Source organism: Phyllostomus discolor, chromosome 6, assembly GCF_004126475.2.
Source record: "Phyllostomus discolor isolate MPI-MPIP mPhyDis1 chromosome 6, mPhyDis1.pri.v3, whole genome shotgun sequence".
Taxonomy (NCBI): Eukaryota; Metazoa; Chordata; class Mammalia; order Chiroptera; family Phyllostomidae; genus Phyllostomus; species Phyllostomus discolor.
Genome location: NC_040908.2, coordinates 116,474,033 through 116,499,725, shown reverse-complemented (window position 1 = coordinate 116,499,725; position 25,693 = coordinate 116,474,033). Strand labels below are relative to the sequence as shown.

Below are 25,693 nucleotides of genomic sequence, written 5' to 3'. Positions count from 1 at the left end.
TCCCCGCAGCCCAAGGCTGCCCTGACTCATTCTCACCTTGCAAAGCTGTCCCTGACGTGGGCAGTGAACTGACTGTGACAGAACACAGATGGCATTTTTGGCCTGTCTTTAGCCAGATTTCTTTTTTTGGATGGTTCAACATTTTCTGAGCATCTACTATGTGCCAGGCACTGTGCTTGACACTTTTGTACACATGATCTCATCAGGTCCCCACGACAGTCCTAGGAAGGGGTTTCCCCCATCCCTGAGCAGAGGTGAGACTTGGGGCAAGGAGATCTTTTAAACACGGAGATGCATGGTGTCAGCCACACCAGATGGCCGGGAAGTGCTGCTGTGGGCTAAGCAGCCGGCGCTCCTCTGCTGCGAAGGCTGATCCACCTCCCGCCTCTCAGGTCCCTTAGCACTCTGTGGGCCATCAGGGGGAGTTTGTCCTCTAGGAGTCTGTGGGCGAAAGGACTGACCCTTCTTGTTGTGTCCACCACATGCCAGGCTCCCTGCTCACCTTTTCACAGATAACTAGTCAGTCCTGTAAATGCCTCCCCACCCCCTCAGGTACCAAGGATCATCCCTATCTTGCACAAGACAACAATAAGCCTCAGAGAGGGAGACAGACGGACCACTGGCGTGAGGCTACAAACTGGATGAACGGTGACCTGAGGCGGCTCTGGCGTGCTCCACAGCCTGTGTGTTTCCAGGAGAACCCTGAAGGCTGAGGGTGATCCCGGCCTTCCAAGTGCAGTGAAGAGTCGGGAGTTTAGACCTCAGTTTTCAATCTGATGAAATTATCTCCTAAAAAGCTGGCACACGTTCCTGTAGAGATCTTTATTACAGATTCCTTCTTCCTACCCGGAAATTTGCCTCTGCTGCTGGCCCTAAAGAACGGATCCCCAGCTAAAGACACCTTGTGAGTGTACCTTCCAGACAAGAAGCCTCGGCTGTTCTCAGCCTGCAGGAGGCAGCCCCCCAGCTGGGGCAGGAGGCCCCCAAGGAAGGGGGTAATATCACCCCCCAACTTTTGGGCAATTTTTCAGTCCTGGAAAAGCCATGTACTGGAGAATCTTGACTCTAGAAAAAAAAGAGACAGAAAAGAAAAGGAACCCTGGTGTGGGGGGTGAGGGGCTGGCACTTGGGGCAGTCTTAGCTCCCAAAATGCAGAGATTAGAAATGTTTAACCCAACCTGCAAATGAGCAGGAAGCAAGGCCAGCTCCTTTCTGTCCTCGTCTGCCCCTTTTTACATATTACTTCCTCTGCTCAAGCAGGAGAAATGCACAGAAAATACACAGTTAGCAAATACACATCATTTAATTGCCTGTCATAAATTCTCACCTGCCCAGAAGGATGGCAATTTTTGTGTCATGTTTGAAAATCTTTTATCCCCTAGGAAAGATACATACCTAGGTCTTTAGTGACAGTGTGGATGACCTGTTTGAAAGCCTTGACAATCCAGGTGTGCTACTTTAATGTGCAAAAATACAGTCAAAGATCTCGATACCAAAACCTGAATAAATTCAGGGTCAGAGACAGTAAGAGAACATTAGTATCTCTATCTCCTATCCTGTACTTACAGTGTTTCCATTTACTAAATACTCTATTTGCCGCGTACTTCAGTAATAACATCTCTGCTTGCACACAGCTTCTTGGGGACATGCCTTGCACACTGACGTGCGCATAACAAGCTGGCCAGTCCGGAGAGCACATCCCTGGGACGGCCTTCCTCGGCCTCCCTTTGTGTATGCAGCTCTTACTCCTTCTTGGGTCTCCCCTCACAGGAGCTGCATGGCAGGCTGAGAGGCCCGCAGAGCAGGTCTCTCATTCTTCCTTTTGAGGGCCATTGACGTAGAGTGACTTCCCAGGGTCACACACGGTTATTGGGGGTAGGGCTGGGACTGGAAGTGTAAACCTGCTGAGGATGAACTGGCAGCCTGTGGTGCCTCAAATTAAAAGCTAAACCTTCAATGAAGCAATCTGGGGTTCCTAACCTCGATTCAAGCAGAACACAGGAAGGGATCTCCTTCTGGTCCACACTTTCCCATCCATCTCTAGCCGTTTTTGCCAAAAGAAACAGGCCAGCAAAAGTCCCCGTTGCCTGACATACACACATCTGGGTGGGTACCAGGTTCTGAACAAACCAGCTTGCCCTGTCTGAAGGGGCTACCTGCTTACCTTGCTTAGAGTGAGCAAATTTCTTCTCATTCTCAGTGTCCTCCCAGCCCATCATACCCCTGGTAGCTTGAAGGGCTGGGCTGAGAGACAACTTCAAAAGGGCAGAAATCACAGTGCACTTTCACCACCCACTGGAAGTTCTGCAAGGCAGGGCTTTTGATATCAGCTAGTTGCCCTTGGTCCGTCATTCCTGGTGCCCAAGAACAACACTTGAGAGACAGGCCTGGAGATCAGGAGCCTTCCTCGTCTCAGATTCAGCACGAATCGCAGCTCTGTTCATTGAATGCTTCATTTGCTAGGTGCTCGGCTAAGAGGTTTTCATAAAGTGTGCTGATTCCTCACTCACCCTGCTGGGTTGGTTTATTACACCCTGCTATACAGGCAAAGCTACCAAGGCTCAGAATAGATTACTGACCTGCCTGGGTCCCTTTGCCATTAAGTGGCAGAGCTGGGATTTAAACCTAGGCCTGTGTGACTTTAAATCCTATATACCCTTATACCAAAAACTCCTTTTTAAAAATACATATTTTAAAGATTTTATTTATTTTTAGACAGAGAGGAAGGGACAGAGAGAGGGAGAGAAACATCAATGTGTGGTTGCCTCTCATGTGCCCCCTGCTGGGGATCTGGCCCTGAACCCAGGCATGTGCCCTGAGTAGGAATCGAACCAGTGACCCTTTGGTGCACAGGCCGGCGCTCAATCCACTGAGCCACACCAGCCAGGATCCAAAAACTCTTAATAATAGAATAAAATTCGATTCTTCGCTTGTGACTTTCCATGTAATTTCTCTTCAATTGAGAACGGGACTTTGGCTACCTTTTAGGTAAAAGTAAGAGTGATTTTTGAAAAACTTTTCTACATGATCAAATAAGACAACAATTCACTACAGATCTCTAGTATTGGACACACTTTGATGTAAGCAATGAGACAACATTTACAGAGTGCCACTTTGTGCACAGGCTCCACGCACTCGGTGGCCACACCCCCAGGTGGGGGCAACCCTGTGATAAGTAGGATCTATAAATCACCAAGAGACTGAAGCTCAGAGTGAGGAACCAGCTTGCCCAAGGCCACACAGCTTCAGGGTTCAGATTCCGAACCCTGCATCCCTCAGCCGCAACAGAACCCTTCCAACCACAAAACACAGCAGCTTCTGTGTTTGATTGGATTGTGGTCTGGGTTCAAGGTGGGGAGCAGGGTTGGGGTTGGGTGGAATATTTGGGAGCCTGGCCAAGGGTTGGAAAAGCAGAAGACCAAAAATATTTTATTCCCAAACGCTGCCTCCCTAGAAAACTTTAAACAGAAAGGTCTGCCTTTATAATCCGGAGGAGTTTTTCATGTTTCAGCTCATGCTGAATTGTTTTATGCTTCAGCTATAAACCTTCGACAGAGAGGGTGCGGGGGCAAGGCTGGCCCAACTTTAACTGTGGCTGCGCCGCTGTAAAGCTCAGGTTACGAGGATCACTCCTGGTGCCAAGGCAGTTTAACAAGTATGAGTGTACATAATTCGTTCCAGTTGTCCCGTCTCCGCACAGAAGGGCCGTCTCTGGGGTGGGGCTCCGCACACTCTCGCCAATGTGGTTCCCATTACTGGCTCCAGTGCCTCGCTGAAGCCCCTCCAAGCCCAGGAAGGGCCTGTTTTATCACAACTGCTGAACTATCAATTCTCTGTAAAGGTTCAGAGGGTTTCTATAGTCTGAGTTCTCAAAGAGGGGGAGGGTGGGCTGTTGCTTAAAAAATGGGACTTCATCTCCTCCATGCCAAGAACCTTTCCAAAAACTAAGTTACTATTGTCCAATCTCTCTGCAACCTAAGCAAAATCTCTCCCACTTTGTATTTTGAAAACGTCTAATCCTATAGAAAAGTCAAAAGAATGGTATAAAAACACCCATATACTCTTTACCAAAATTTGTCAATTGTTAGGATGTTGTCACATTGCTTTATATCTCTCTATATGAAAATATTTTTTCTGACTACTTGAAACAAAATTGCAGACATCAAGCCACTCTGCACCAGCCTGCATCTCCTAGGGGTATGGACATGCTCCCATTCACCACAACGCTGTGATCACAATGAAGAAAACAACTGCTTCAGAATATTACCTAGCACACACCAATACACCATATTTAAAAATCTCCCCAATTCTTTCCAAATGTATTTTCTTTATAGTCTTTAAAAAATCCTTAGAATCCAATCCAGATTCAAGTGTTGCATTTGGCTGCTATGTTAATCTGCCCTGAAGGTATCCAGTCAGGTACTATGAAAAATAGAGACATTTGTTGAAGAAGATAAAAGATATAAGAAACATTGTACATAAGGCAATGGCACCTCAGTCCCTTTCAAAGTAGGCACCTTAGGAGCTCACACAGTTCTCCCAATTGCCATCAGCTGCCCCATCGTGTTTTCCTGAATCTCACTGGCAGCCTGAAATGTCTTCCCTTTAAAGGTGATTTTAGTTTTGGGAAAAGCCAGAAGTCACAGAGTGCCAAATCTAGGCTGTAGGGGGGCTGAGTCACAGGGGTGATTTGATGTTTCACCAAAAAACTGCATAAAACATGATGCATGAGCAGGCAAGTTGTCGTGATAAAGCTGCCAATCACCAGTTGCCCATAGCTTCAGCCTTCTGAGTCATCCTTATAGTTTCCCCAGAAGGATGTTCAAGCTTAACACAAAATCTGATGCAGATTCGTTGCTCTACTTGCTCAGTCATTTTGAATGAGATGGCCACACAGTACACATCCTCACTCAATGGTGTCTACTGCCCCTACTGACTACTACAGGGAAGTCATCATTGTTCACACACATGCATCCCAGTCCCTTCTCCTTGGCTGCCAAGTTATGTCAATGTTGCACAAACAGTTCTATTATATTAACAATGTCTGGACTTTTTCTGGACAGAATATATAGGGTCTGGCAGAGTAAGGCCTATTTGAGTGTAGTTGGTAGGGTAATAATATGGGTGTAATAATTTATAGTTTTGATTTGAAATTTTCACCTAAAATATCATATGGTGTGCTTGAGTGTGATATTGTTATGTTACACAATTACATGTTTATGATTTTGTAATAAAAATGGGCATTATTTGTGCTGGGCCCTATATAGATAAATATAGATATATAAAATTAATCGGTTTTAGAGAGCGAGGGGAAGGGGGAGAGAGAGAGAGAGAGAGAGACATCAATTTGTTGCTTTACTTACTTATGCATTCACTGGTTGATTCTTGTATGTGCCCTGACTGGGGATCAAACCCACAACCTTGGCGTATTAGGACAATGCTCTAACCAACTGAGCTACCCAGCCAGGGCTTAGCTGTTATATTTTTTTAGTCTCTTATGTAATCTAGAGCAGCCTTCCACCCAGTGAGGCTCCCATTTCTTTTTTTTTTATGATGCCTTTTAGGAAAGGCAAAGTCAATTGCCCTGTAGACTGTTCTATATTCTGGATGTGTCTGATCGTTTTCTGATCAGACTCGGGTTAAACATTTTCAGTGAGCGAGTCTCATGTGTGATGGAGTGCACTTCTCATTCGATCACTGGGTCTCATTACTTGTTGAAGTGACGACTGAGTCCTGATCTCCCCACTGTAAAGCAGCCTTTGCCCACTGTAATTAGCAAGTTAACCTGTGACACCAAGGCCAACTTCTTAGAACAAGTTATCTAAATGGTTTCTATCCTCTCATCTTCCATCCATCTAAACCTCTCCTGGTTTTAGCTTCCATACCTCAAAATTCCTTGCCAAAGTCACTGATGGCCATCTAGATGCTGACATCAGTGGACACTTGTCACATGTGCGTTCTTGAGCCCTCAGGCCCCCATCCTTGAGGGCAGGGTCTTTGTCTTTTTTTTTTTTTTTTTTAAGATTTTATTTATTTATTTTTAGAGATGGAAGGGGGGGAGAGAGAGAGCGAGACAGAGAGAGAGAGAGAGAGAGAGAAACATCAATGTGTGGTTGCTGGGGGTTCTGGCCTGCAACCCAGGAATGTACCCTGGCTGGTATCGAACCTGGGACACTTTGGTTCCCAGCCCGTGCTCAATCCACTGAGCTATGCCAGCCAGGGCAGGGTCTTTGTCTTATTCATGTCAGTACTCCTCAGCCTATCTCAGTGTTTGGCACACAGTAGGTGCTCAACTAATCTTTGTAGGATGAGTGAATGAATACATACACTGAGAGAAGATTAGATTTGGGAATCAGAAGGCCTGGCTTCATATCTAGCTGCCACCCTTCATACAATGAAAGGGTTAATTTATATCAGCAGCTTTTATATATTGAAAAAATGTAATATTCAAAGTATTTTTTTAAAATTAAATTTATTGATGAGAGAGAGAAATACCAATTTTCATTGTCCACTTACTTATGCATTCATTGGTTGCTCCTTTATGTGCCCTGACTGGGTATTGAACCTGCAACCCTGGTGTATTGGGATGATGCTCTAACCAACTGAGCTACCTAGCCAGGGCCCCAAGTGTTCTTTAAATAGGATATTGCTCAGAAGCAAATGTAGGACAGATAAAAGGAAGCTGCTTTGGTTGAAGCAGGTAGTGAAGGCCTCACTTAGAGTGGGGGCTTGGGGAAGGACAGAGAAGTTCAACAAGGAGGGAATGCAGTCAATTTTAGTGGGTCCTCAGTGCCAGCCTAAGAAATATGAACTATAACCTGTAGATTTAGGTTCCAGTGGTGAAAGGTGCTGCTTGTAAATCAGTCTGGTCACTGTGGACCCGATGCATCTGGGGAGGGAAGAAAGCAAAGCTAGGAAACAGAGTGGGGCAGAACGGGGCACAAGGTCATCGGGGAAGTCAGGAATTAGCCCTTGTCCCTCTCTGTCTCAGTTTCCTCCTCTGAAGTCCTTTGTCCTTCTAATCCTCTTTAAGTCTTTCTCCCCTATTAATCCAAGTGTTTCTTCTTGATAGGCGGGAGCAACGCCTGACTAGATGAAGAGCAGGGTTGGCGCTGAGTGGAAGGGGCAGGGGCCTCCCATGGTCTGAGGGGCTCCAGCCATTTGCTGAGTGATTCAGTGACCTGAGAAGCCTGTCCATTGTCTAGGCTTTAAAGGGCCACTGCCCCTTACTATTAACCCACCTCAGGACAAAGGCCATCACCAGCTCAGACAAATAAGCTGCTTAGGCAGGCCTCATGCATCATCTTGTCACCCACACAGGGACCCAACAGGGGTGTCTTAAAAGAGCTAGGAGCCAGAGTGCAACTCAGCGGTTTGCATTCAGGGGGATGCTGGCCAGGGGTCGGGGACCACTGCCACCGTGTGCGAGCAGCCTCCTCCTCCAGGCAGGACGGTGGGCTCGGTGTAAAGAAGCCTCTGATCTTCTGGGGAGGCTCCTTGAGAGCTTTGGCTTCTGAGGGTTGTGAAGAAAGGGGAGAGATGGCTGTTAAGGAGAGAAGGCGGCCTGGTGGGGGGAGAACAAGTTGCACTGAGGGGCCAGGCACCCCTGGGATGCAAAATGTTACTTATACTGATGTCCTTGGCCGAATTATTGTGTATTTCTGAGACTCAGTTTGGTAAAACACTAAACAGAGAAACAATGATAACAATAACAGCAGTTTTCATTGAAAACTTTATAATATGCAGGTCCTTTGCTAAGCACTTATACATAATTTCACATTGAATTTAACAATACCTATGAGACAGGTCTTATTATTACCCCTATTTTACACAGGAGGAAAAATGGGAACTCAGAGGTTAAATCGTTTGCTAAAGATCTCAGCTGGTAGTGAGGGAGCCAAAATTCAAATCCACAGGCTTAACTCTCTTGCCCCAAAGTCTCCAGCCACTGTACAGATTTCATGGGGATGGTGCAGTACCTACCATGCACCTAGCACGCACCTGGCACCCTGCAGGTGTGCAGTAAAGGAACCTGCTCTTCAGTTACATAATCCAACGGTGTCCCAGGCCCTCCTGGCTCCTGAGGCTAACCCTGCCACCTCCACCTCTCTCAGTAAGCTCTGAAATGAGTGGGACATAGAGTAGCAAACCCACCCTCCAGCCCCACTGCCCCTTCCACCCCCCACCTCCAGCCACAGGAAAATCGAGACGTGTAAGCAGGCTGTTGCTCCCTGAGAGTGGGAAGGAGGCAGGGTGGGGACGGGGCCCTGCTGCCCTTGCTCTGCCTTCCACCCTGCCCCACGGCAGCAGCTCCTGGCGTTCCCTTCACTTGTCCCCTAGGCCCATGGCTACACACATGGAGTGCACATGGCTACAGATGGCCACTGGTCAGACTCCACAGCAAAGGACCCTACACAAAGCATGCACTTTAAAGAAATCTGCTGAAAGAATGAATGAACAAACGAACGAATGAACGAATGTACGTTTAGGAAGTAAATGCTGCAAGACCCCACATTTAGGCTGGGAGAATGTCGTTGCACACAAATAACTGGCAAGCAAAGTGTGAATACCCAGGCTTCTCCCAACACTGTCTAGGCTCTTGTCTTCATTACTCAGGCTGCCACAACCAAGTGCCAGAGACTGACTGGGTGGTGTAAGCAATGGACATTTATTTCTCATCGTTCTGGAGTCTGGAAAGTTAAGCTCATGGTGCCAGCGGGTTTGGTTTCTGGTGAGAACTCTCGTCCTGGGCTGGCTTCCTGGTGACCACCTTCTTGCCATGTCACAAGACAGGCAGCAGTGAGTTCTGCTGTCTCCTCCTCCTTTACAAGGACACCAGTTCCTTCAGATCAGGGTTCCACCCTTCTGACCTTTATAATTCTAAGGACCTTAATACACCTCTTCAAAGGATGTATTTCCAGTTCAGTTACATGGCAGGTGGTGGTGGAGGGGGGCGGTGCACATTAGTGCTTCAACATATGACTTTTGGGAGGACACATTTCAGTCCATGGCAGCCTTACAGATCCATAAACCCACAGGTCCCTTCTGGGTACAACCCGATGGTGTAAACTTGCCTGTGCCCCTCAGGGAGTTATCCCCTCTCCCCAGAAGAGTCCCTACAAGCTCCCAATTTGCATCAAACCTCAGCAGCCCTCATCTTGTTCCCTTCATGGATTCCTGCTTTAAGGCAGAACTGTTTAGGTGTCTGTCTCCCTCACAGCGTACAGGCGAGTGGACTGCCTTCTATCCTCCACAGGCCTTGGCACACAGTAGGTCTTTAATCATAATCATAATCATACTCATAATAATGTGCTGAATGGAATTGGTTCTGAATGGTAAACAAGCTTTATTTCTTCACATATCACTTCAAATCAGAAAGACCTTCCCCGTTCTCATTCTAAATTGATAAGATTTTTTTAATGTTCACAGCCTTTGCTCCCTATTATTTCCAGATATTCACCACAGGCCCAATACTGGGCATTGGGAATGTCCTCTGCCCCTCATGAGCTGGGCTAGTTTTCTGTGGCCATAGCTCCTAGCAGGAGTACAAAACCAAGAAGCGAGAGAGCGGGAAGGGCTCCATGAGGAAGGGCTTTGGCAGCCCTGCTGCTGAGTTAGGCCCTCAGGCGGCCAGCGGTGGGGAACCAGCAGGGAGTCACCAGAGGGCTATGAGGTAGGCATCTGGGCTTTGAAGGATTGCCCTGGGATAGTGTGAAGATGGATTGATTAAAGAGAGAGGGGACAGGCAAGGAGGCCAGTGAGGAGAGGAGACATAGTAGGAAATGTTTTGGTTAAGGGTGCAGAATTTCAAAAAACTAGCAAATAGATAAGGATCAGCTCAACTTCCATTTTTGCTCATTCTCAGGATGCCAGCAGGTAAGTGATCACAACTTAAATTTTGATCGGGGAACCCCCTCACCAACTAAAATCATACCCCATCCTCTGCCAGAGATCAAAGGGGAGACGAGTGAACACTGAGCACCTACAGTTGTCTCAGTGTCTTAGATGTCATACCATCGCACCTGCTGAACAACTCTCAGGCTGCTGTTCTCATCCCCCGTATTGCGGAAGGGCGGCACTGGTGAGAGGTGGGATAGGTGAGGTCATCTAGGTAGCGGGCAGGGGAACTGAGCGCACATCACTGTGTAATACCTCAGAGCCCTGACGGCAGCTAAAGAGGGGCTTCTGGAAGCACACATATATGTCTTATTGTTGTTAACCTATGTGGCAGCTTCCCAGAGTTATTTATAGAAATACGATCCATTCAGGAGAAAGGGAGTGAAGCATAAATGAATTACCAGTCATTTTCCTCTCCTTCAACTCTGAGGGGGAAGGCCCGCTGACCAGAAGGAAAAGGCATCACAGTGGGACCTGTGGGGAATGGAAGGCCAGGCAGGGAGCCCAAGCCAAAAAGGCTGAGGCCCGGTTTCCAAGAACCCCTGCTGTGTTTGTTTAGCTGCTGCCTTGGGCTCACTACCCATCCTAAATCTCGAGAAATCTCTAGGAAAAAGGAGGGGAATTAAAGCTTAGCACTCCAAGACAGCACTGTTCATTGTTGTACCTCCCCCAAGCCTAGAGGGGTGCGGGTATGGGGAATCTGCCTTCCTTCCAGAGATATCCATCCCAAAACTTCTGGGTTCCAGAAGAATAAGGAAGCTATCATTCACTGGGCACCTATTTCGCCACAATCTCCATGTTAGAAGTTTTGTCCCTAGTTTCTCATTTACACAACCACTTTGTGAAGCACTGTTAAAGCCAATACCCATTTTACAGAAGAGAAAACCGAGGCCCTGAGAGGTTAAGCCACTTACTCCTGGCCACACAGCACAGCAAAGATCTGTAGACCTCGGTAAACTATCTTTCCCTCCCATGGTTCCACATTACGCTATTTCTGTTTTTCTTCTGACTTCAGTCCTTTTAGGCCTTTTAAAGCAGAGGGAATTTTTTTTTTTTTGTAGTTGTTTAATCTCAAACACCTATACAAATAATGGCAGTTCAGAGGGAGTAGGAGGAGGGGAGACAGAAGAGGAGGGGAGGGAAGAAGAGAAAGCCACATGGTTTTCTGGTCTGAACTAGGGAGCCATTAACCAGTGATGGGGGATCCAGCTGAGCGCAAAGCACCCAGCTCAGACCTGATGACAGGGCCAGAGGGCAGGGGGCCGCAAGGGGGAGGGTGGGAACAGACACTCAGAAAAGACTGCTTTTAGGAAAGGAAAGGAGGGTAGGTTCTGGGAGCAGCGAGACATGTTTATTCTCAAGGTGAATGCACTGCAGGGGTGCAGCATTAAAGGCCTAGAGCACAGGTGGCAAACACAAAGCCCACGGGCCAAATCCGGCCCTCCACCTTGTTTTAGCCAGCCCGGCGCCTTGTTTCTACCTGGCGGCCACTACTCCTTGTCCCTAGTTAAGGAGTAGTTACATTTACACAGTCCTAGAATTATGTTTGGCCCTTTGAAGCCAACAGCAAGGCTGATGTGGCCCCCGGTGAAAATGAGTTTGACACCCCTGGCCTAGACGGAGCACTAGCAGAAGCCACGTTGCTGTGTATCCTATGGACATGGCTTTGGGTAACACCAGTGTGAACAGACCTTAAATCACACTGACGCTCACATGCAAGACAGCTTCCATTTTCTTTCGATCCCTTTGATGATGTGGAGGAGCAAGTCTCTGGCACTAGTGTTTTTAACACCTATCACTTGCCCAAGTCCCTATTTAACAAAGAGAGGCAGGTCTCTGCTCAGTGTCCTTGAGCAGGCATTCTCTCTCAAGAATGTGATAACCTGCTTTCACTGTATTTATTTTTACAGCTACCTTCTATTTGTGGCAAGTGAACTGCAGCAGTCATATACAATTTCCTTGGAAAATACATAAATTCATTTAGGTAAAAAAATGCTTGAGAAAGGAGGCAGTTTAAAAGGAAGTAAAGTAAATAACCGTGTAGGTGGGGACACTGCTACAATGCAGACTGACAGTGACCCAGAAAGAAATACGCGAGCCTTGGGAAACGCTGATCTAAATCAGTGCTCTCACTGTCCAGACAAGGAAGCTAGGGAACCAAAGAACAAGGCTCTTGCAAGGTCCTACTGCAGGTTAGAGGTGGCGCTGGGCCCTGAGGCCAGGTCTGCTGCTCCAGGCACACGCCTCTTCACAAGCAGGTTTCCAGGATAACCCGGGCTGGACGAGGGTAAGGCTCTTCTGGGTGAGGTTTACAATGGGAACACTGAGCTGACACGAAGGGCAGTGGGCCTCGCCGGTCAGACGGACCTGGCTCCAAGTTGTGCAGCTGAAGGGGTGGCTCTGGGCCCAGCAGCTTCCCTCTCTCACTCTGCCTGTTTCCTCCAGCACACAGCAGTGTGCAGCAGTACTCCACATGTGGCCACCCTTGTGGCCCTGTACTGTGGATCCGAAGAGATGACAGATGGGAACTTGCTCTGGGAACGCAAGGACTACGCAAATGTTAGTTATACTAACTAACCTTCCAAACTCGCCTTGGCCTCCGTCCAGGCATCTCTAACAGTCTGGGCCCTGAAGTGTCAGGAGATGCTTTAAGATGTAGTTGGGTGTCCGTGAGGGCATCACAGAGCAGGTCACTGACATTTCAGCGGGGACACAAACCAGGCTTAGTTTCCAGATGGAAAAAGCCCGGACACACAGCTAATGTGCCTTCCTCGGGGGGTGGTCTGGGAATTCCTAGATCTAATCAAGGAATACACCAAATATGTTATTTTTGTACCTTTTAATGCAATGGTATTTGGGGAAATTAGTGGAAAAGGAGTTGCAAAGAGTCTATAATCGTGTCACGTGGGTGACTAATTAGAAGGCCCTGTTTCTCCCAGGCCATTCGATTACATTAATTCAAAATGTGACCTGTTTATTTTGCAAGGTCAGGAAGACGCTTTACCTCCTAGAAAGCCAATGTGGCAATTAAATTAGAGTCACCAGAGTTTGCCTGAGGTAACGTATCAAAAAGGACTGTGTAAACTGTACAGTCACAGAGGCAAACCCGGCGTGGCTGTCCCCACTGCCCCCACTTATGGGGGCAGAGTCTCCTGTCCCCAGTGGGAGGCCACAGATGAGGACTTGTCTAGTTGAGGGGGGTACCTGGTAAGATGGAAGGGGCACTGGAGTCTGGGGCCATGCTTTAACTCTTGACTCTGCACTTGGGCAAACTGCTTCATCTCTGTGAGTCTCTGCAGTTACATCATGTACATGGGTCCTGACACTGTTCCCAGTGGTGTGGTTGTGTGGGAGGGGGTTGGGGGGGAAGGAAGAAGAGAGAAAATCAACAATTTTTTCAGTTCTGATTTTAGCATCTACAGGTGCTCAGCACTGAAAATACAGCTGTGGACAAAGCCTACCTCAAGGAACTTGGAGTTGAACAAGGACACCAGACATGGGAATAGTCAGGTCTCTAGACTATTTGGGGGAGTCTATATAGAACACAGCAGGATACAAAAAAAGAAAAAAAGAGTCCATACACCCTAGGGCTTGAAAAGGTCCTTAAGAGCTCAGAGTTGCTAAGTTCTAGACTTTGGAAAATGAAGTACTTGGCCTTTATTGTCCTAAACTCCCAGGCCTGTGAGCCAGCCACCTTGCTGGCACTGGTCTCCTGAGCTCCCATGTCTGCAGTAGAGGACGCCTGGCCTTTCCAAACAGTCTTAATGGATAAGCAACAAGCCCTTCTATACAGCTTCCCAGTTAGCAACTTGCACCTGTATTATGCCTTTTAGCCGTCAAGTTATCCAGTTGTCTCTATAACCACGGGCAAGTGACTAACCCTTTCTGAGGCCTGATATTCCCTACTTTTAGAAAGCACAATTCAAGATTGCCATCCACTAGCCACCATTCTAAAAATCAATGACAGAGTTATATCCAAACCCTTTCAGTGGGAAAACCTGACCTGAACTGACCTGAGGCTCAGTCTTACAATTCTCATACCTTTCGCTGCAGAAATATTAATGTTTGATTACCATGGACCATCCCAGCAATCTAGGGATTTTAGGAAGACTATAGTATATGTACACCATCTCCTTTCTTATATTCAAATGTTTCTGAATTCTGAAAAGCTTCTGGCTCCAAGAGTTTCATTGAAGGAATTTTCACCCCATAAATTAGATATCTGTTTTATAGAGTCTCTTTACTTAGAATGCCCTTTACCCCCATTTGTCTTAAAAACATCCAAAATATTTCAAATGTCATCATGAATGAATGAATAAAAGAAGAAATCATTCTTTTAAAAACTGGGAGTTAGATGCTTCCCTATGTGGCTGGTATAAGAATTTATGGACCATCAGGAGTCTGTTGATGCAAGAGAGTTGAAAGAGGTGTCTGAAAACTTCACACACCCCATTTGGGTCCCTTTACTCTTGGAACTTGGGAAGCACACAGACCCAAGTACCTGCAGCTGGCCTGCAACGGAAACAGGTTCCGTGAAATACACAGTGAAAGCAAAAATCTCACTGGACCTCAACAGTAGGAAAAAGGCACAGTTTTGCCTTTTGATTTCACAAACTGACTTAAGAGCACACTAGAAGACCGAATCTGGATTGGTTCTAAATTACTTTTGTTTTAAGAGCACACTTTTGGAAGCAGCTTGCATGCATAGCAGTGTTTCCCATTTAGAAAGAAAAATAAACATTCCTCCACTAGATTGGAAGTCAAAACAATAAGCCCGGCAGCTTAAGCCTCAAGAAAGTCAATGAAACTGCCAAACAACAGTGATGCTGAGCAGCGTGACCAGCTTGAAAAACCTGTAGCAGAGGCAGGAAGGGCCCAGGGCTGGGAGGGGAAAAAGCTCTCCCGTGAAGCAGCGTCAGAATTTAGTGTCCAAGTCATCTGGTCTGATTTGAAAACCCTACAGTACTCACGAAAACACGATGGAACTAATTACACTCCATGGTATCATACAGATCTGGGGTTCAAATCCAGATTTAGCACTTAGATACTGTGATTTAGGGGAAGTTACTTAACCTATCTGGACCTCTGTTGCTTTAATGAGACTAAAAATGGCTATGTCACAAGTTAAATAAGAAGTTTAATGAGATTCAATGAACTAAAACACCTCTGACATAAGTGCTTCGTAAAGATTTGTGGGGTGAGTAATAGGAGTCCAACAACTTGGCATTCTTTTAAAATCAGCTTTTGTAACATTTTTTTTGAAACTCCTCTTACCTTCTCCAGTCTCCTACTAAAGAGAAGACATAGAAATAACAGGACTTGGTGCTGGAAACAGAACAAAACAAATAAAAAAAGAAAAATAGATAAATAAAAAGAAAATGAGGGTTCTAGAATCAAGTACGCTTGGGTTTGCATCTTTGCTATGCCCCTTAAGGGCAATGCAGATAAATTGCTCTTAAAAAGTCATTGGCCCACTGATCGTCGAAGACACATAGAAGCTCAAATATGACAATGTAAATAAAGGAAACACACAAAGAAGGTGCTTATTACATATAAATTCTCCCACCCACCCCTACCTCACCTCAGCTTTGAAAAACCGACAGCTTTCTCTGAGCCATTTATTCCCTGACCCTCTTCAATATTAATCGCTAAGTTTTTAAAGCTCTTTTACTTTAGCATTTAGATTGGAACAATTCGTGGAAGACTTAATATTTATTCTAAAAATTTTCTATGCGGTAGGGACAAATACCTACTTAATCCTAATCACTTCCTTAGCTTTTCAACTGTGACTAGTTGATATTTTAGGGAAATCTTTCTTTATATAGATCAGTGATTTCTAGATGGTTATCCTTGGGGGTGGATTAGGATTCTGATGACAGAAAGACCTACTTCCCCTGTTTTCTTTTCCACGGGACAATGAGCAGTTCTGTAATGCCCGTGTGTTCTCCTTGCACTTTACACAGGGATTTTAGCAGGGCGGTTCTGAGGCATCACAGACCTGGAATCACAGCCTTGGGCTGGAGTTGACACAGCTGTGGGTGGAGGGCCTCCCGGGAGCCACTGGAGAGCACAGCCCCAGCTCCCGGAAGACTGCTTCCCAGAGGTACAGATGTGTTTGTGTGCAGGGTGCTGAGTCAGCTCCCACCGCAGGAAACCCATCATTTTCACCTTTTAGGAGCCAGAGGGGTTGCCTTTGTCATTTAAAGTACATTCTGTATTAAGTCTCAGGGAGAGCGGGCTTCCAGAGCAATTAATCCATTTAGGATAGTTTCTAAAGCCTTAAATTAGTGGGAGAAGGTGGGGGCGTGAAGAGAGAAGAGAGATAAGGAAGTTTATCACCTTTAGCATTTTTAAACTCCACAGCAACCTTGAAAAGTTTCCCCACTTCCCTTGTGGAGCAACTGGTGTTCTGAAAAGTTAGGTGTTTTGCCCAAGGTCACATATTAGAGACCCAGCTTCAGAAGGTTTGACCCTACGGCCTTTATTTTCTTGACTGCATTGTGTTTCTCCTCTAGTGTGCACAGCTTGCTCATTCACTTTCATTCATTCGTTCAGTTGACACTACATAAAAACCACCTGTAAGGCCCTGCACCAAACTGTTCAAAGTGGTTATTTTTGAGAGGAAGGATTACAGGAGAATTTCACTTTTTACCTTTCTATATTGTTTGAATGTTAACCAGAACTGTTACTTTTATAACTGTCTATAATAAAAACAATAAAGACAGTCCCATTAAAATAATTTCACATTATTTTCATGAAAAAAATCAACCTAAAACATTAACTGGACCCATTGTGTAGCAGGGCCCACTCGTCTTCACTTGCTACACTGGAGACATGCCAGTCCCAGCAGGCTCTTCAGCTTCTAGAAGGCCCTTCAGTTTGGGCTCAGGGACAGGAAGGTAGCAGGCAGGGTACGGATGTGGGGTGAGACTCACTGGTGCTCTCATGACCCACTAACTCCAGAGCAGCAGAGCACTAAGGACCCAGGGCTCTCCCTTCAGTCACGGAACACATTCATTACCAATCTTTAGACTGGCATACTCAGAGCAAGGCCCCAGGGAAGAAATCCAGGGTCCCCAGGGTCTCTGGGGAGCAGGCGCACAGAGGAGCATAACTGAGCAGAAAGCTGTAAGCCAAAGTCCTCCTATCTTCCCTGCACACGAATAATGCAATAACGTCATTAATTTGCTGCAGAACTTGCAACAAAGTGATTGCTCTTGTTCAGTTAATCAGCAAAGGGGTAGATAAAAAACTTCAATCTCCTGCCTTCTCTTTTACCTGCAAAGCTTATTTACTCAGAAATGAACAAAGAATTTAATTTTATATATATATATATATATATATGTATATATTCCACCACCCCATGCAAGTTTAAGAAGACCACAGGCAGGGTCACCTCAGCCAGCACCACACGGCACTCATAAAATCAGAGTACCTTAGCCATTCCTCCATCATTGGCAACTGAGGAAACTGAGACCTAGAGAGGGACAGTGATTTGCTGAGGAAATTGCCAATGAGCCACAGAGCTGGGACTGAAACACAGGTTTCCTCCCTCCCAGTCCAGGGTTCCAGTTTCTGTGCATAACTTGAAACACAGGCAGCTAAAAGGTACAGAGAAGTGACACCCAACCACCAAAAGGACACCACCTTCAGGGAGCACAGAGAAACAATCCTGGAGGATGGTTTGGCTTTTGGTCAAAGAGAATGTAGGGCCTGATAAACTGTCAGAAGAGAACCATCAAGGCCAAGGATCACTCTGATTTTCAAAGAGAGCAGAGGCTGTATATCACGCATGTTTTGGAGGTGTGAATCCCCTACAGGGCATACTTATAAAGAAGTTGACTGGCCTCTGCTGGACAGAGTGGGCAAGCACCTAGTCCCAGGTCACACAGCACCTGATCCACCTGGAGGTCCTCCCCAACCCTCCTCCCCAACCCCCCTCCCCAACCCTCTTACTGATTCGCCTTAAAAGAGTCATAGCAGCCCTTAGAAGAGTGCTTATTATGGGCACATGGATGCTTAAGCCCAGTGGCTCTCTGAAGCCAGCATTCAACCCTGCATCTTCAGGGCCCTCTGTCTCTGGGCAGTGGGAAACTTCAAAACTTCCAAAGCCAGCCTTGAATCCAAGTAGTATCCTTCCTCGGATCTTTCTCATGGTTAACCAGGGCACTACATAGTAGGTAGCCAATGGGTGCTATTTTAGTTTTAACCTCCCTTTCCCAAGAGCATCTTGTCTGTATTTTTCCTGCCTCCGTCTCTACCTGATGTTTCTGTCTCCTTGTGTGTGCCTGTGCATCTCTGTCCATGCAGCTCTGTCTACCCCACATCTGTCATGCGGGTGGGAACAGCAGCCCCCGAGCCCACGCACACCCAGGCAGCACGCAGCCAGGCAGGAGCGCGGCTGCCTGGGCTGCGGAGTCGCGCCTGGCCCCCAACAGCCCCCAGCGCCCCATGCACCAGGCCCTTCCACCCCTGCAAGCGGCCCGAGCAGGCACATTAATCAGCATCACCAACAAAAGGGGGGAAAACACAAAAGTTTGGAAGAAAGAGGGACTTACCGTTCGCTGCGACCCCCAGGCTGGCGGAGCCACTTTTAACTAAGAATGAATTAGGGACAAACTCTTCCTCAGAGTCTGAGTCCGGGGTTGGCTGGGCCACACCGTTGCCTAGCAACCGCCTCTGGCTCTCATTGGCCGGAGGGGAGGGGGGCGGGGAGGGGGACTGCTCAATAGGGGTTGATGAAGCGGATGAACAATGCAAGGGAGCACCTGCGAACCACAAAGACAAACACAGACAGAAAAAAATAATGAAAATTGGTTTTGAGGCACACGGGGATGGGGAGAGAGCAAAATAAAACACGCATCAACAGGGGAGGAGGGCTCTCAACACTGGTCGATCTACTGCACAACGTGGCCTGGGGGCGGGGCTGATGTCCCTGGGAAAGAAAGTTGGTGCAAACTCCTTCTGAAGAGGGAGGGCCTCAGTGCAGAGAAGTCTGCAAGGTTTGGAAAGAGGGCACCCTTGAAAACACAGGGAAGCCCTTCTGGCTTTGCCTGTTCTCTAAGAGGGCTGAAATTCTGCTGGTTAGTCCTGGCGCTCCTTGTTATCTATCAAACAGCTGCCCTCTCTCCAAGCCTCAGTGGCCTCATGGTAGAAATGAACGGCCGCACCAGGTGATCACAGAGACCCTGCAAGCTGGCCATTATGTAATGTCACGGAACTAAAATGATGTTCTTATTAGTGTGATTTGAATCGGACATGCCTGGAACAGATTCTGGGTGTCATAAAAAAGGTAGAGATTGCTGGAGAGAATGATCCAGGGCCCCTCTCCATCACTGAAATTCTAGGATTTAAACATTCTAATGTTTTACTTTTCCAAGAATCTAACATTTTAAGATTCTTAAATCCTGGCACTCTCTGCAAACTCCTTGAGAGCAAAAACTTCAGTAGTCTTCATTTCTCTATCCCTAGAATCTAGCGTAGTGTTTGACATATACTAGGCACCAAATATTTGCTGAATAGGTGAACTCCAAGTGTCTAACATACTAGGATCCTTAACTTCTAATAATCTGGGATGAAACAACTCTATAATCTTAGGACACTAATATTCAGTGAGTGCCATAATGCACCAAGTCAGTATGTTTGACTCCAAGTTTCTAACGTGTCAGGAGTCTCTGATCCTAAAATCCCAGCTTTAAGTTCTGGGAGCACACTCCCCACTCTTCAGAAGGAGAAGGTGAAAGTCTGGGACGAGACTTTCGGTGTCAGACAGTTTCCAGTCCCGCCAGCGGTGGCCTTCAGACGCATGCAGCACATCGTCCAGGGGAGAGGGGACATAATAAGCACAGACATAAAAAAGTTTACAGTACAAGACACTGCATCCACACAACAGCAAAGGCTGCTTCTTGTCTCCCCCCTTTAAAACTGCTATAAGTTTTAAAACATAATCAGATCCATCCAGTTGTATAAAGAGACTGAATCTTAAGAAACATATTGCACCCAGACATGAGGTCCTAAGATCTGGTGGGGCCCTCAGGGGTCAGTGGCACAGAGACCTGCTCATTGTTGAAATTTGAAAAAAAATGTTAACTTAAAAAAAAGTTTTTCTGTGGTCTGTTCACCAGGAGAGGTTCACTTAGTCACAGTCACCAAATCCTGCAGGATTTTGCAGGCTCCATGACTCTTGGCACCCCACTTGCAGCATTTTGTAGAGTTGCTGTGTACACCATTTGGCTGGTTCCTATTAGAAATTCAGTGAGAGCACTTGAGGCAGCATGGATCAGTGGCCACGGTACAACCCCTGAGTGACTGCCCTCTCTGTTTTGGTTCCTTTACCTAAGAATCTGAGCTGTGATTCACCTTAAAATCATCCAAACGAGTGTTTCCAATTCACCCTGAGAGGGTCTTCCCGGCATGTCACTATGGGGGTGATCATTCCTCCCTCTGACCTTGTCTTCAGTTCTGACATCGTGTTTGCCCCGCTGTATTTGCACTTATCTGTAGCTGTCTCACACATAATAGCATATGGCACATTCCGGGGGTACAGTACATTCTTGGAGTGGGCTTTGGAGTTCAACAGAATTGGGGTTTGCGTCATGACCTAGCCTCCTATTAGCTCTGTGATCTTGGGAAAATGACTTCCAGTTACTCATTTGTAGGCCCGCTACCCTTCCCCCTTCATGCAGATGTCGTGAGGACTACAGACACTCAATCTGAGCCTGTGGTATGTACGAGGAAGCGGGAGCCCAGGGTCAGTACTCACTAAATGTTCATTAAATTGAAAGAATCCACCCCATGGAGAAACCCATTCGTGATTGGTCCCAGTTTTGGAAAGATTTTGTCAACCAGGCTGCATTTATTAAGTAAATATACTTTAATTTCCTCATCTTTTATTAACCAAAGACATCTTATAATCTCCAATCAGGTTCTGATGAGCTGGAGATAACCAGCACCACACCACATTGAGTTGTTACGATTTCAGACAAAAGCTCAGAAATATGATCTGCTGTTTCAGGGTATTTGTTACAGCCTCTTCCTGAGTAAATCTGTCAAACTTCACGAAATAAATAGTTCCAGAACTAAGTAAATTGTTCCATTACAGACTCCAGAGTCCCTGGGCTGAGAACAGCACAGTGCCCTCCCAGGCCTCATGCCTGTTTCTTCTCCCTTCCACCCAATCACCTCAACATCATCCAAACTAGTGTTTCCAAACCACCCTGGGCCTCCAGGGTTGTCCTGAATACCCCTGAGCCAACTTGCAAAGCACCTAACCAGGTGCTGGGCCCCTTAGTAAGTACGCAATAACTCATGAGGTTTCTGTGAAATACAATGCTATTAGAAACATGTTAATTCCCTCCCTCTTATTTATCAGCATCTACAGAAGCAGGGTAGAGTTGTATTAAAAATACAGTGGTATTAAGAGACAATACATTTGACTTTTAATTTATTAAGTTTTATTTTTTGTATGTGTTAAATCTTAGGAAATGTGGACATTTGGTTTTTTTTAAAAATCATCATCTGAGGATATGTTTATTGATATTTAGAGACAGAGGAGAGGAGGAGAGGGACAGGGAGGGAGGGAGAGAGAGTTGGGGAAGGAAGGAAGGAAGGAAGGAAGGAAGGAAGGAAGGAAGGAAGGAGGAAGGTTGGTTGGTTGGTTGCCTCCCATATGTGCCCTGACTAGGGATTGAACCTGCAACCTAGGTATGTGTCCTGATCAGGAATCAAACCCTAAACCTTTTGGTATGCAAGATGATGCTCCAGCCAACTGAGCCACCCAGCCAGGGCAACATCTGACTTTTAATTACACTACTTGCTAGCTCTGTATACATGACTTTGGGCAATTACTTCACTCTTGTGCCTCATTTTCCTCATCTATATAATGGAATAAGGAAAAAAAAAAGAATACCTACTACACAGGGTTGCACTGAAGATTAAAGGAGTTAAAACAAGTAACATTGAAAATAGTGTAGCAGCCAGTAAACACCTAATAAATGTTAGATGTTGCAATGCATAAATACATGTATATAAACTGAGGGTACTGGCTTTCTTCATCTTTTCTTTTTTATAAGTGCAGTGCCTGATTGCAAAAGTATGGGAAACACTGTTTCATTCCACAAACATTTCCTAAGCATCCACTGATTGGCCAGAAGGCGAGCATGATGCCAACTGTGAGAGAGACAGCCCCAAAGAAGCAGTGGGTGGAGAGGGAGAGGGTCACTTGGAGCTCTGAGCGGGTTAGTGGTGGGACCTTTCAGAATAGAAGACAGCCCAGTGCAGTGAGAGGATGATAGGCAAGAGGCTAATTTCAACAGGAGGAACTGGAAAGGCTTTCTGGAGCCAAAGAGGATTCCAATGGGAAGAGATGGAGGCATAAGCATCCATCACAGAGGGATGAACACCGCACACCCAGCTTAAGGTTCTCATTCTTTCATCCTTTGTCTGGCATCCAGGTTCCTTCACGCACCCCTTATTTCTCAAGTATCATGGATTAGTTATCAGTAACTTCCCACCAAGCCTACTGAGATATGCCAGCCTGCTCCCATTTCCAGAAACTCACTGCTTTCTCTTTTGTCTAAGTTTGCTGAGTTGCACAATCTTAGGGCACACTGAATCCATCTGAATGACACCTCTTGGAGCACAACTACAAAGTCTTGCCTGAGTTTTTGCACATGTTCTTCCTTCTCCCTGAGAGCTTCCTCTCATCTTCCCTTTTCTTCATTGTTACTACCCCATGTATCTCGCTAGCCCCTGCTCATTCTTTGGCTTAATCTCAGGCTCACCTCCCCCAGGAAGAATTCCCTGATGCCTTTCTGGGTGCCTCCATAGGTCCCCATACTTCCCTGTTGCAACACTTCGCATACTGTAGTGTTCAGTTGTCTGCTGTATCCGCCCACTAGACTGCCTGACTTGCCCATTACCTATTCTCTAGTGCTTAGCACAGTGTCTGGTACACAGAAAGCATTGGTTAATATTGGTTAAAAGAAGAAAGGGGAGCAGAAAGGAAGGAGAGTGCTTGGATTATGGAATAAAAAGCTTATGTAAAGAGAATAGTGAAAACTTAGTCTTTAAACAGTAGGTTTAGGCCTTGCACACAATGAGAAGGAAATCAGATCTTAACTGGGGAGTTGTGGGAATTTTTACTTATTCTTTTTTATTTTTTAGAGAGAGAGAGAGGGAGAGAGAAAGAGAGAGAAGGAGGAAGCAGGGAGGAGAGGGAGGGAGAACAGGGGAGAGAGAGAGAGAGAGAGAGAGAGAGAGAGAGAGAGAGAGAGAAAAGAAACATTGATTTGTTGCTCCACTTATTCATGCATTCATTGGTTGCTTCTTGTATGGGTCCTGACCAGGAACTGGACCCACAACCTTGGCCTATCAGGATGACACTTTAGCCAACTAAGCTACTGGGTCTGGGTGACTTGTGGAAATTTTTTAAAGGCAGGAACCTGTGCTTTAGAGGGATCTGCTCTTTAAATCTGAGGCATCTGCTCAGCCACCCAGATCTCCTTTCTAATTGGCTCAGCTCAGCCAGGATGCTTGCCTTCTACGTGGGGCCCAGGTGCATATTTATTTAGGCAAATAAGGATGCCTGATGCCAGGAGACAATGGAATTGGAGTTTAGGATTGCCTTCCCGTGTATCCTGATCAGCAGCTGAAGGGATCCTGGTATTATGGAATTTCCCATTGGCCATGGTAAAAGAGACGAGATAATTGAAATGAACCTCCATACTCTCATTCCAGTGACTAAGGGGGGCCAGTGAAGGGTGGAGGGGAGCCATCTAAGTCTTTTAGGAGGTCTGTGAGCCTAGCTCTAAGTAGATGAGGATGGAGAAAGAAAGCTACAAAGTGACACACACAGACAACTATATGGGTGGGGTGGGGCAGAGGGGCCAGGAACAAACATTTGCAGAGCTCCTCCTGGAGGCCAGGAACTTGGCCAGGTCATGTAGAAGATCTTTCCCTCACAACAAACCTATGGTTAGGAAAACTCATCCCAATTTTCAGGGTCAGAAAAAAATGGAGGCTTAGAAAAGTGAAGTAATCTGTCATAGGACCTGGGAAAGAACCCAGAACTGCAATGCTGTTTCCATTGAGTGATGTGAACTAAATTGATCAGACCTGGTTTGGAGAAGAAAAAGGGAGATTCCTTTCCATCCACTGAAACACATATAAAGTGGAAAGGCCACAGACTTCCTATCACATAAACCAGGGGTCAGAGCCCAGTTTTACACTGGGTATATGGATGGCCTTGGGTAAGTCACTTACTTCTCAGTTTTCTCCTTTGAAAAATAGAGTGTGAATACCCACTGTGAAGAGTTGCTCCTGGATTGATGACATTATGCTTGTGTGAACCTCAGCAGCCTCACTGGAAGAGCTCAACCAACATTGATTCCCTCTACCATCCCTCCAGCTGTAGGTCTTCCATAGTATGAAGGGGGTGGTTTGGGGACCAAGCAGTTACAGACCTACAAGCCTGCCAGTGACACCATTATTAATGTGTATTACTTGTTGAGGTCAAAAAAAGAGGGGAGGTGTTAGGGAGTCAGCCATGACATAGGAAAAGAACATGTGACCAGGGAATCCTGAGATTTGCCATTGCATGATTAGATGGTAGCTTTCCTTAGCATCTGAAATGCAACCTATAACTAGGGCAAGCTAGTTCTCAAGGATGAGCCTTCCAGCATTCCAGATTCTGGGTATGTCTGTGGGATATGTCACGAGACTAAATGGTGAAGGGCTAGCTGACGAACAAGTTTATTACTGTGTCAAAGAAAGAAAGCCATTAACGAAGTACACTTAAAAAAAAACAACAACACTTTTCTCAGCACTCCGAGGAATCCATCTAAACACCCAAATGGAATCTTACGGATCTATGTTAAACCCCATGTAGGCTACAGCACTGAAAATCCTGGCCTGATCACACAGTGGGGAAGCATGAGTCCCTGTCTATAAAATCAGAGCACCCACTGTGTGCCGTAGGGACAGCGCTTTCTCTCTAGCCAGGTTCCCTGGATTATTACTGCAAAATCCTCCCAATAATCTTTAATCTGGCAGGCCTGCATTTTAGAAGTTAGTGTGTAAATTGCTTTGCACAATGCCCAGTACATAGCAATTACTCAATAAATGACATTGGGCGGGGGGGGGGGGGGGGGGGCGGTGGTGAGACAGGGAATGAAACAAGATCCTTGGGCCCACACAGGTACCTCATCTCAACTGAACCCTGGGCTGGCAGAGTCAGCCTTCCTGTGAAGGCCACCTGCTCAGTCTCCTTCCTGGAAATACTCTAGTCCCTCCACTTAAAACCATATGCAGTCCTTCTCTTCTCATGCACTGACTTCATACCTATTTCCTCTTAATTAGGACTCAATTGAACCTCAGTTCAGAACAGAGGATGGGGAATTGAGGAAAATGGGGATCTCCTCTGGCTCAGAGTCTCAGCTCAGAAAAGGTCTGCAGAACTGATTCCTGCAGTATTTGGAATGAATTGAACTCCACTGCTGCAAACCATTTCAAAGTGCTAGAACCTGTAACTAGAGACCTGGAGGGACCGGACATTCTGGTTTGTCAGTGGCCGCCCCAGTTTACATCTGCTACCTTGCATTACTTAGTGTCCCACCTTTACTCTAAAAATGTCCTGATTTGGACAACTAGTTATAGGGCCATCCCATTTGGGGGCAGTATAGATTCAGCTCCACATCAGAGGCGAGAGTCTGCTGCATAGACTAGGGGTCAGGAGATTGGGTGCAAGTCAGCAATATGTGTGGGGTCATGGGGAAGTTCTCTGACCTCTTTATGCCTC

General features: G+C 46.4%; 1 protein-coding gene across 7 annotated transcripts in view; it reads right to left on the bottom strand.

Moving 5' to 3' along the window:
- Positions 1 to 25,693, bottom strand: part of TENM4 (teneurin transmembrane protein 4) — a 736,252-nt gene that overhangs the window by 264,233 nt on the left and 446,326 nt on the right. The window contains exon 1 of one of the 7 annotated variants that reach the window (XM_036028751.1): positions 18,456 to 18,713. The exons of the other annotated variants lie outside the window; for them this stretch is intronic. The gene's annotated coding sequence lies outside the window, so the exon portion shown is untranslated. Of the gene's footprint in view, positions 1 to 18,455; positions 18,714 to 25,693 lie in introns of those variants that run through there. 7 annotated transcript variants of the gene reach the window in all.